The sequence below is a fragment of the Glycine max genome, chromosome 6 (genome assembly GCF_000004515.6).
Source record: "Glycine max cultivar Williams 82 chromosome 6, Glycine_max_v4.0, whole genome shotgun sequence".
In the NCBI taxonomy this organism is placed as follows: Eukaryota; Viridiplantae; Streptophyta; class Magnoliopsida; order Fabales; family Fabaceae; genus Glycine; species Glycine max.
Window position 1 is genome coordinate 4,022,437 of NC_038242.2, and position 12,837 is coordinate 4,035,273.

Here is a 12,837-nt window from a genome sequence, read left to right on the forward strand (position 1 = left end):
CATAATTGTTGTTGGTGAAGATCATATGCAAGTGGGCTTTCTTTATCCACAAAATATTTGGTTTCTCATTCCCTCATGTTTGTTGAAGCACCTGGAATTAACGAGCATGTACTAACATTATCCATTCTCTTCACTCCACCAAAAAGGGTTAAATTCTAGAAAACCTTACGTGGTCCTTCCTTATTGGGAAACCCTATATAGATATAAGTTTCCCCCTTGTGATATCCCATCACTTCATAGTTCATATCATCATTGGAAGTATAATAAATAGTGGATTTTTTATACTATATAGTTGGCTTAAATTTATATAGTATATAGGCTGGTATGTAGTCACGGCCGGCCTCAAGATCTGTATTTCATGCCCACAAGGTGTGAAACAGCCTTTGACTCAAGATCTGGTTGGCGCGTGATCAATCATCAATCTATATATGCAATCAATAATGACCATCATTCTTGGGGGTGTTGCCACTGTGCACTTAAATTTTCCATTAGTTATTTAGCAATTTATGTGAGACCCAATTTATAATTTGAGTTATATTATTTAAAAAATAATTTCTGTAACATTACCTTTTTCTTATCTCTATAAATTAACCATTTAATTACACACTTTTTTCCTCTTCTTCTGGCTTTTTCTTTGTTATAAAATTTTTTTTTGAATTTTTTTAGAGAATGTAACAGAGACACAATATATATGTCCAAGAATATAGAGTTTTTGTAACAAGAACACAAGAAATTTACACAGCAAAAATGATTGGTTTAGCTCCCTCGAATCGCGAGGTTCAATATGCGATGCATCCATATATAATAGCAGGGACAAAACAGCTGAACCAATCAAAGTGGTTAATATACAATTTATACATATAATAATATTAATTACATAATGTGGGAATTGTCAAAGGCATAACGTGCCTCAAACTCAAATCACACACTTGCTGCAATTGCTTCGAACATAAACGTTAATGACATCAATAATGTATGAACTAAAATAAGGCATAAAGCATATATACTTTAAACTGCTTTAGCGGGGCATTAGATCTTCGTGTTACCTTTTGTGTGTATGAGGCAATGTTGAGCACTAACTGGCCAATTAGTTCTTTAACGTAATTCCTTCTTTTGTTAAAGGAACCATTATAGTTCCATGTGTTGGGCTTCAATTCGATCTGCAGCATATTGTGTAAAAACAAGGGCACCGTGGATATTCCTTAAAAGATGGACAACAATAATACTACATTTAATTAGTTTTTGATGGGGATATTTCAGAGCAGGAACCATTCTATCTCAATGATCGACTTTCTCTCATTTACAAGAATCAATATAGACATTATTATTGTTATCTAAAAAGCGAATATATATATATATATATATATATATATATATATATATATATATGCTTAATTAGTTTTAATAAATTGCAGTACTGTTGATTGAAAAGTTTTGTACCGATATGAAATTGCTTCAAATCAAACGCTTATGTATGTATAATCTCTAAGATCGGGAATGTCGTAGACCAGGTTCAGATCCACCCATCTAAATGAGATGAAAACTATTCTTTCACCTCCTCCTTCAATAAGGACTATAAATTTTGTCTCCACTCTGCTCAATCCCTTACACATATACATTTTTATAAGCACTCACTCACTCACAAGAAAATTTCAAATCAAATGAAACAGCTTTTGTGTTAAATATAGAGGAAACATGGTTATAAATTGATTGTCTCCTCATATATTTAACACAAAAGATGTAATAGATTAACTTTTGATGCTTAAATACTTCTATATTTTTTATAAGCACTCACTCACAGTAGACATCTTATGATAAAAAATAAAAGATTTATCTTTAACTGAAAACACAAGAATTTTAATTTCTTCTAGATGCATATGTAGAGAATTGAAGATAGGGCATCAATTAAGGGATGCTGAATAGCGAGGATTGGAGGGTTAATAGATTTAGAATTACAAGATGCGTTGGTAACAACAATGAATAAATGGCCAAATGGGTTTTGGGCTAGTTGCATATGGGTGGCCGGAGAGATCATAATAAAGATAAAGTTTCAACACTAGCTTCTTTTTTATGCTTTCTCTTTTTTCTCTTCTGTAAAATGTTTAAAATATTTGAGAATGGCCAGTGGAAGATAAACTCACATTTATTCCTCACATACGTGATGCAAGCAAATTCTCTTTCAGGCTCTATATAAACCCCTTTATCTCCCTTCACCTCTTCACACAAACATCTCAAGTTTCTTATTTCTTCCTTTCATATATATTCAAAATTTCAAATCAAATGAAACAGCTTTTGTGTTAAATATAGAGGAAACATGGTTATAAATTGATTGTCTCCTCATAAGTCTTCTGAACCCTTTCAGAAATGAATTTAAGGGGAAGAACCACTCAACTACATATCAACACTTTCATTTATTTTGAGAAGGTTAAAGGCTAAGGGAGATGACAGAAGAGAGTGAGCACACATGGTATTTTCTTGCACGATGACGATTCATGCTTGAAGCTATGTGTGCTTACTCTCTATCTGTCATCCCATCACCATCTCTCAATCCTTTTCATTTTCTATTTATATACTTTTTTTTTGTATTTATTTTCTTGCTTTCCCTTTTGGTGCTTGGACTAACCCTAAGTAGCAGCTTGGGACCTCACTATAAGCAAAATAATATTCACATCAAATCGATCTCATACATATCACAGGTGTGTGCGTTTTTCAGATTGTTCTTAATTAGTTCTTGCAATCTTCTTAGCATGCTGACCTGCAGTACCTAGCTACTTCATCAAAAGCTTAACACCTGTCTCCGAGGCAGACATGTGCTTTGATGCAGATCTATTTTAACATTTATAATTATCTAACACTAATTGTTTGATCAATGTTGTACGTTATTCTCAGTCAACATATATACTTATGATGAGTAAGAGACCGAGTCTTGCTAATTAATTAATTATAGCATCTGGAAAACCTAGCTCGTCTTTTGATTCAATTCAGACAGTCAAGGAGCATGGTTTTTCTTTGATGATATTGCTTTGGGTATATATATATATATATATCCATCTTTAAAAGAGATAATGGAAAATCAGGTCGGGTATAGATTAAATTATATATATATAATCCTTAGGGTTTTTAAATTTTCAAGGTTAATCGGTTAAGAATACAATTGGATCAGCAAATTAAGCGATTTTATTATCTTTCAGATCACAGATTGCATTCTGATTGGAGCTTTTTCATTATATACTTAACTGCTATACTGAGTTAATTTATTTTTGTAAACAGACAATCTGAGTAGGAATATTTTGGATATTGAAAAGAAGATGAAATTAAGTAAAAATGTAAAATTAGAGCATCGACACGGAAATAAGCAAAGATTAATTGGCATGAATTTCTCTTAATCTCTTATACTAATTGGTTACATCCATTAGCTTTATTTGATTCATCAAAGTTGCAGGACAAAGTAATTAATTTGATGTAACAGTTGGGTATCCTTTCTACTCCCACTGATAATTTTTTCTTTTTTGCTAAAAAAAATGAGTGTGCTAACCAATATGCTTTATTTTATTGATTCAAAAATTAAAATGAGAGTTTAATATAAAAATTATAGGAAATCACAATTTTTTTATAAATAGTGTATAATTTTATGTCTTTCAATAAAAAGTTTTTTACTTTAATTCCTTATAGTGTTCTAATAGCACTAATAAGCATTCTATACACTCTAGGGTTATGAGATATAAGGTTTAATTTCAACTGCCAATACACTCTAGTTTGTTAAACTGTAAGTTTGCACACTTTCAGGTTTTGAAAATCTTGCCGGTATGCTATGGATACATATTGACCTGTGCGATACAGAATCAATATTGATGTTCTATTTTCTTTGTGCTTCTAAAGGGAAGCTCAGAAAGCACCTGATGTTCTATTTTCTTTGTGCTTTGAAGAGATCCTCGTGGGAAAGAAATGTGTACACTGATGAGATGACATGGATGCATAAATGTTTTCGTCTATGTTTGTTGCAGTTGTTCATAATAAATTAATTGGCATCAGATTGATACCAATTGTGTAGGGGATTTTGGGATCACCGTCGGATATATTGAGTACGTATCTAACTACTCTGGATCAATTTGAGAACAATATTTATCATGTGATACCTCAAACACTTGAATTCCATGGAAACCCTTAATTAAATTAAAACGATTCTCGATAACTAATCTGCGCACTAGATCACTCATTGAAAATGAAAGGGGGAGAACAAGCTCATGATTTATCAAGATTTGATGTGTCAGTTGATGTATACATTATCAACTTTGCCTAGCTTCTGATGTTTTATTGTATTTTTTTTCACTCTTATCAAAATACTAGTAATTTATAAACTTTCTTTTCCAAGGAAAGGAAGCTTCAAAAATCATTAAACAAAAGGAAAAAGAAAAAAAAAATATAAATAGCGTACAAAATTTACACGTCATGCAGTCCGATGTTTTAATGATACTGAAAAACAATGAAATAAAATAATCAAATGAAGATTTAATTAATATATATCATCTTTAAATTATAATAAATTATGTTTTGTGAATATTTAAATTGATTTTATATTTTTTAATCATATAAAAAATTAATGTAATTATTAATATAATTTTTCTATATAATTTTAAAAAAGTTCCCTTTAAATTTAATAGTGCATTACACGGATATTAAGCTGGTTATCTAAATAACCAACTTCCCGCCAATGTTCACAATTATTGTGTTGGTTATTAATAAAATACCAGGAAATTGTTGTGAAAATAATCATTTCCCCCAATTATAAAAACAAAATAAAAGTAATATATGCAATCACTGTATAAAACTCATTCATACTATCATTTAGTGCCAAATTGTATGTGTTGTGTGTGGTTTAATATTTTATCTTATTATTTAATTACAAATTACTGTTATCATAATTTCTAAAATAATTATTGTAAAAATTAATAAATTTATAATATATAATAGATTATGATTAGATGATAATATAAAATTATTTTACACCATTCATAACCTTTTTTCTCTTTCTATAATAACTATATATTCTCTTTCTATAATAACTATATATTAAAGCTTAAAAGCTCTAATAAAAATTATTTCTAAATAGTTAACAGATTAAAAACTGCATACATTAAATTTTAAAAAATCTGATTGATTACTATATTTTGATATTGACCTTATCTGCTTCACTTTTCACCTTAGGCAAGAATTTAATCAAATTATTAAACCAACTTTTCTAACGATTTTGCTAAGCAGACAAACAAATAAAATAAAAGAAAACTATTAAATTATATATTTCTCTATATTGGAAAGTATGGAAAGAAGGCATGCATCAAATGGTCCCAATCCATGCCCCGCCCTCCCACCTGCCATCACCCCAAAAAAAGAAGAAATATATATTTTTTAAAGTAGAATTATATTTGATTAGATACAGTATAAGGAACAATCACCAAGATTTCACAATCCCTTAGGTTGTGTTTGGATGCCTGTTGGGAAGACATACCGTTATGAGGGAAAACGTGAAAGGATAATTTTTTTATGCATTGAGTCAAATGCAAACGTCCATTAAACTCTAACAACATAAAACAAATAACACATGTAGTTGCTAATTGGTTAGTAAAAGCTCAAAGGAATCACTTGAATTAATATACAAGGCAGAACTTATGCCAGGTTAATTTCCTACATAATTACCATCAAGTTCTCAAATTAAATATGTAATTATTTTTTTTGAAAAAAAACCCTCAACATATTGCACATATATTTAATACTATTAGAAAGAAAATAATTCAAATGTCATCATTATTTTGATTCGAGAACTAACAACAATAATATAAGGAATATTTAATCTAAGTTTTATCCATTTCTTTATTAGATCAAACTTAGTATTATTTGAAGGAAAACAATTTTATGCTTGTCATTGAAAGATTAGTCCTTCACACGCAGTAAAGATAAATACTAAATGCAGTAATCTGTACCCGTTGCGAATATACAATGCTGCGGATATACGGAGTTATAGACCATGACCATTTTTTTTAAGGGCTTCTTTCTAGGTTTTCTATGACAAGAATAAAAAAATTTGAATTAAAGGCTTCAATTTGAGGGACGGATTCGGTGGAGTCTGTTGCTAGGGTGGTCCTTGTTTGAGAGGCTTCAGATGTATGAAAGTAGGTGGATTCGACTGGTTTAATCAGTTAATTTATTGGACAAATGTCACCATTAACGTTAGCATAACATGTTACCTCCTTCAATTCCTTGCACTCCACTAAGTCATGCCATGCTAAAAACAAAAAGAAAAGGGGTGGGGTGGGGTGGGGGAGATAATTAAATATAATTTTCTAGTGGTTATTCTGTTACTGTTTTGAAATATATTAGCCTTACAATAAGTCATTATAAGATTTGATAATAAAAAATAAGAAAAAAAATATAAGTTCAATTATTTTTATTAATAAAAAATTAATAATTAACAACTTGATAAAAAATAGTCTTATAATATCTTTTTTTATATTAGCTTTCTCCAAGAGTTACTCTTGGTGAGAACATATCATATGACACAAACAAACACATGAACAATAACAAGATAATTAAAATCCATACCTTTCCCACGTAGATTTAGAATTTTATTGGTTTAATCATTTAGACCTTTGTTGATTGATAGGTGGGAATTTTTAGGGACACTCAGCAACACAGTGAAAGGATTAAAATGTCCTTCACTTTTTCATGGATCGACGATCCATACGATCTGTATGAGTTTTTTGGATCAACAATCTTTATGAATTTTTTTTATACTGATTGTCAATCCGTATTGGACTTATGGATTCCCAATTCATACGTGGTCCATAAGATTTTTTTTATGTTTTTTTCAAAAATACAATTTAAAATTAATGGTCCAGGCAAGGATCAAATTTATATCTTCTACATTATTAATAGAACACTTAAACCAACTGAACTAATAAACATATTATGTAATAAATAAATAGTTTCGCTATATATAATACTAAAATTTCTAATTTATATTTAATGTAAATGTAAATTTACATAATAAATTTTGTGGTGATTATTTTTTATCTAATAATTTATTTATTTGCATATATAAATTATAAATAAAAATCATAGGTTTAATAAGTATTTGCATATGTAAAAAAATATCAAATTTATTTAATTGTCAATTTTTATAAAAAAAACATCTAAATACATCATTCAATTAAATATCATGTTTATTTAATTTTTAATCATTATAATAAACATCTAAATAAATCATTCAATTAAATATCAAATTTGTTTAATTATTAAATTTTGTAAATAAATTAAATGAATAAAAAATTTCTAAAAAAATAATTTTTAAAATTTTTTACTATCATGATAGTATATAAACTAGGTCGTTAAGGCTCTACTTTTGTGGGGTTTCAGAAATTTTGTAAACAATTTTTAAAAAATTAGTAATTAAGAGTTGATACTAAATTAAAGATATTTTTGTAAAAATGTATTACTTTATTTTCAAACAATATATATTTTAAAATTTTAGATGTCTTTCAAATATAATTCACACCATTAGTAGTTGATTATTAGATTTAATGGGTATTGCTTTTTTTTATAAAAAAAACTAATTTTTAATAGTTGATTTTGCATTATAAAGTACAAAATTACTAAATTTTAAACAGATTTAAAAAATATATTTTATATATTGAAAAACTCATTATATAATTTTTGGGTCTATTATATATAACAACACTATTTATTTATAACATAATGTGTCAATTAGCTCAGTTGGTTTGAACGTTATATTAATAATGAAGGAGACACAAGTTCAATCCTTGGACCATTAATTTTCATATTGGGCCTATGGATTCCCAATCCGTAAAAAAAATCTCATGAATCGTCGATCCGTGAAAAAGTGAAGGACATTTTAGTCCTTTTATTGTGTTGCTAGGTGTTCGAGTAAAAATACTAGGTGCTCCTAGAAATTCCCTTAATAGGTTTGGTTTTTATATAAAATAAAACTCAGCCCAATAGATTATCAAATATTTTGGAGCCCATATAATTATGTGATTCATATGTATTACCTCTACACTCATAAGTAAAATTAGTTAATTTTTGTACTAATTAAGAAATTTAATTAATATTATTTAATTTTATCATTCATATTTAAACAAATAAGTTTTTGTTTGTACAGTGTCCTTCAGCGAAACTTGAATCAAGAATAAAAGAATCATTAGAAATAAAATCTAAATTAATTAAAAAAGTATCATTAAATAAGACAAAAATAATTAAATTTATTTATAGTTAAGTACATCTGAGCTAGCCTTGACTTTGGCTCAAAATGACACATCTAATTAATATGGATAATGTTGAGTATCAGCCAATTTTTAGATCTTTATTGTGAAGCCGAATGCAATGCTAGATATTGTTCTTGATTCTACCGGAAAACATTAATTCTACTAGAAAGTTTCATTTTGTACTGAATTACTTTATTGTTCATTGAGTATTTAATTACTAATTTAATTTTTTACTCGTAACTCATTAATTGTACATTTTATATAAGTTAAAAGTTGTAACAATTGTGGATACCATTTTGTTTTGTTTTAGCTTTTAGTTTTGAATTTAATGGTTTTTTTTTTGTAAAGAAATTTAATGGTTTAACTCAAAATAATTGTAATGGTTTAATTGTTTAAATTTAATTATTTTTTTATTCATATGTAATTTGGGCCTTAGCAAAAGCAAAAAATATTTGAATGAGTCCAAAGCAGTATATCTCAAAAAAGATAATAAAAGTGAAAAATCAGGGAAAAAATAAAGACAAAAAAAAAAGGCTTCTGCTACTTGCCCTTCAATTGACTAAGTATACCTCTCTCTCTCTCTTTTCTTATATATTTTTCATTATAAAAAATATCCTTTTGTATATACGTTCATTATTCTTTAAACCTTATTTTTGCACCCTCCACCTTCATTATTCTTTAAAGCTTACTTTTGCACCCATCTTTGATTATTCTTTAAACTCTAATTTGTAATTCATCTTCATTATTCCCTGAACCTTTTACATGTATTTTCTCCCCCTTTTTTTCCTTCTCTACAAAAAAACAATAGAATTTCATAGTAATTTCATTTCCTATATTGAACACGACGTTTTCATTAAACTTGATATTAATACCATGTGTTTTCCTTCAATGTGAAGTTGTGCATATTCCATCAACCCTGTATGTACTACCATGCATTACGTTTTTGTTAATAAGGGCATGTTTGTTTCTCTACTCAGATTTTTATTTTAAAAACTGTTTTGAAAGACAATTTTGCAGTGTTTGTCACTCAATTTCTAATATAAAATTTAATATGTTTTGAAAACTATTTGTAATTTAACAATGAGAAGTGAATGCAGAGACAATACTGTTGCCGCTAGAAAAAATATGTATAGTTTAATTGCCATGCAACAATACTGTCGCAGGAGTTTTGTCAAGTACCAGTCTGCATGTCAGTACAAATAAAAGTGGCGTCCAACCTTTTTCTTGGCTTTCATTCATCAAACAAGTTTTTGAATTTTTAGAAACAGAAAACTGTTTTTAAAAAACAGAAAACAAGCATAGCCTACATATTTCACAGGCAATGATGCAAGCCGTTGTAACGCAATTTTTTTGCCACAAAATAATCGCAAGGGTGGAAACACAAACACTCCACACGAGAAGTCCTGTTTTTTTCTCAAATAACACATTTCACCAACAATAGAATACCCAATGAAGAAGAATAACAAGACCAAAAAAGGGTGCATGAATTGAGAGAGAAGAAGCACCGGAAGCGTAAAAATAGTAATAGGGATAGGCAAAGTCATGCGGCGCAGAGATTACCGTAGGTTGTGGCCGTGCCAAGCCTGAAGGTGGCGTGTTGTAGGACTTGAAAGGTGGTGGTGGTAATTGTGACTTCGGAGGAGGCGGTGACAAATAAGATAGTGGTGGAGAATGTGGAGCTGAAGGTGAAGTTGGAGGATGTGGTGGTGTTATTAGCATTGGAGGGGGGGGGGGGTGAACAAATTACAGGACACGTGGCACAATCGCTGATGCAGAAAAGACCACTTGAAGGATCTTCTGCCTTGTACTCCGATGATGTCACCGTGGCAAACAGAACCAGCCCCATGAACCAAGCTTTTAAGATCCATAAAAACAAGCTTTTGATAAACTTGGTGTCATTCATTTGGACTGAAGTAGGAGGAGCTCGGAGAAACCCAGAAGGTGTGTTCATGGCCTAAGTATACTAGTAGTGAATTTTGTGATGTGGAAACCAGAGCAACTTTTGTGGAACTAACAAAGGTGAGGACCAGCTGGCTACTTCCTGTAGTGCGAATGTTGTTTTTCATGGAAGCTTGATTTCAGAATCTTACATGCCTAAATGTATTTAAGGACTTGTCCAACTTATCCCAAATTAATGGAGTTAAAACAATCTGGTGCTATTTTTTTCCTTGGGATAAATTAGACAATATCTTGTATTAAAACAAAGAATATGATGTAGGTGCATTAAAAGTTTTTTATTTTTATAAAAAAAATTCATTTTAATTCTTTGACTAGTACTCTAGGAAAAAAATACTTGTCACTAACATTTTTCATAAGGTAGTAAGGTACGGTTTCACTATTAAGTGTCCTTAATGAATTCGTTAGAAATTAACAAATAAAGATAATTTATTAAATCTTTTTTTTGAGGGTTTGATGAAAACCATTGCAGAGGTGCATTTATAATACTTTCTCATAAAAGAAAATTGTTTTTAATTCTTTAGTGTATATTTTAAAGACACTTTATTAGTGTTTTTCATAGACTAAGTCTTCTTCACGAATGTTGTAACAACACTAATTAATAAATTAGTAAATATTTTTTTATATTAAAAATCACAAGAGAGATATTAATTAATATATAATATTTTCTTATAGCAAATTTTTTACTTTTAATTCTTTAATCATTATCCAAAAAGTGTGCATGCTCCAATTTTCTTAATGGTAAGTAACGTTCAATTAAGTGTTTTACCATCAGAATACTCACTTTTTTCTGCCAAAATATAAGAACTGGTTGCTTAAAATGACAAAATGGATCCGACTTATATAAAAACATAAGAAAAAATGAAATGAAATATTAGTTGTATATTGATATTACATTGAAACTAAACTCAAAATAATTACTCTTTTTTTTATATTTTAATCTGTTGACAAACAGGGACACGACATCATGATAAAATCATAAAGTCTGAAGTCCACAATTTTCTGAATCCACCACCGCAAAGAAATCATGCCTGCTAAAAAATTCAACCAATTTTAATTTGGCTTCATATTTGCCGCCTATTGGACCTCCTTGTTACATTTGGTCATTTGTAGTTACTATTTTAATCATTTTCTCATTTAGATATCATGAATATAACAAGAGTTAAGGGGATCCATAAGTCATAACTCATTACCACAGGATAATGACAAAAATACACCAGCCGAAGCGACAAAAATCTTATTATATCATTGTTGTAAGGACTTTGGACAATGTGATTTGCTTCTTTTCATTTGCATGGTAAGGGAATCCAAAGCAATGCTTCTTTAGCTATCTCTCTCTTTTTCTTATACCAAGCTCCATGTATAATTCATCTATTTATGTTGATCTTCTTATACTTTTCTTTGCAAGAGGAAATTCTAAGCTTCCTTTTCACTTAAAGTTTGCAAATTCTTATAAAGTTGAGTATGATGTAAGGTGTGACATTATGACAACACATGAATGAACTTCCTGCACATCATTGTTTGTGAAAGGAAATTTATAGAGAATTTACACAATTGACCTGCTTCATTTTTTATTTCTTTTTGCTTCATGGATTCGTTTTCTGAATCTTGATGCTCTTAGTCTGTCATCTTCAATCTTTAACAGCTGCGATATTCCTTTCTTGGGGTAGCTTTAAATTCCCCAGCACCATCCTTGGATATTAGCTCCTAAGTTGCTCAAAATCATATCAATAATTACAATTGTTAGGAAGAAAAAATATTTCCAATTGGAAAGTATTCTAGAAACCATGTATTGATGGCTTGATTTTGACTCCTTTCAGTTGAATAATTTGAATTGCATGGATTACATGATGATTGTTTTCTTCATGATGAGTAAGTCCGTACACGAACCAAGATTGCTAGATCCCATAGCGCGTCTGAGTCAGAGTATTGACTTCTTGTAGGTGTGGGAGGGCGTGTGGGAGGGCGTGTGATCGTATTATCACAACTAAGAAAAGCATGATCATTGTTCAAAGTCAATTCAAGTTCGCTTAACCTGTTAAGCTCTGGCATGACAACTGTTACAGGGTTTGGCCTGTCCTTCTTGGTGAGTTCTGCATACTTCAATGCTAATTTGGCAAGTGATAGAGGTGATAGTTATATAAAAGTATTTTGATTTATTGAATAAGTTTGTGTAACTTTATTGAATTAGTAAAAATTTTCTTCAATAGTGTGTGAAGATTTTATATTTATTGAGAGTGATATATGTTGTTATCAACTCTTTCATCGAGTAGAACTTTAAAGAATAAATTCTCTCTTACTTTTTAGGTTTAAAATTGGCATCTGGTGTATTTTGTCTTATTTATAATATTTAAGAGATATAAATTTGAGTCATTTTTCAAACAAAATAAAATATTTAAAATAATTTTATGTCTCTTTATTTTTATAAAATAAAAAATTATCTGATATTTTGTTGTAAGAAATTCGTGCTATAAGACAAAGATAATTCATAAATCACATAATTAATTATTATAATTAATCACATTCTTGATATGTAACAATAGAATATTATTCTTATTTTATGGATAATTTTTCACATTTATAAAATAATACTTTTCATTTTTAT

General features: G+C 29.2%; 2 long non-coding RNA genes and 1 other non-coding gene across 3 annotated transcripts; all 3 read left to right on the forward strand.

The window, feature by feature from the left end:
• The first annotated feature begins 2,220 nt into the window (after positions 1 to 2,220).
• On the forward strand, positions 2,221 to 4,050 carry LOC121175039 (uncharacterized). The gene is made up of 2 exons (XR_005891940.1): positions 2,221 to 2,696; positions 3,787 to 4,050. It is a non-coding gene; the product is annotated as an uncharacterized lncRNA (long non-coding RNA).
• MIR156W (microRNA MIR156w) lies at positions 2,433 to 2,538 on the forward strand. The gene has a single exon (NR_126707.1). It is a non-coding gene; the product is annotated as a microRNA MIR156w (primary transcript).
• Positions 4,051 to 11,428: 7,378 nt separating the features above from the next.
• On the forward strand, positions 11,429 to 12,489 carry LOC106799127 (uncharacterized). The gene is made up of 2 exons (XR_001388878.2): positions 11,429 to 11,529; positions 12,053 to 12,489. It is a non-coding gene; the product is annotated as an uncharacterized lncRNA (long non-coding RNA).
• The last annotated feature ends 348 nt before the right edge of the window (positions 12,490 to 12,837 follow it).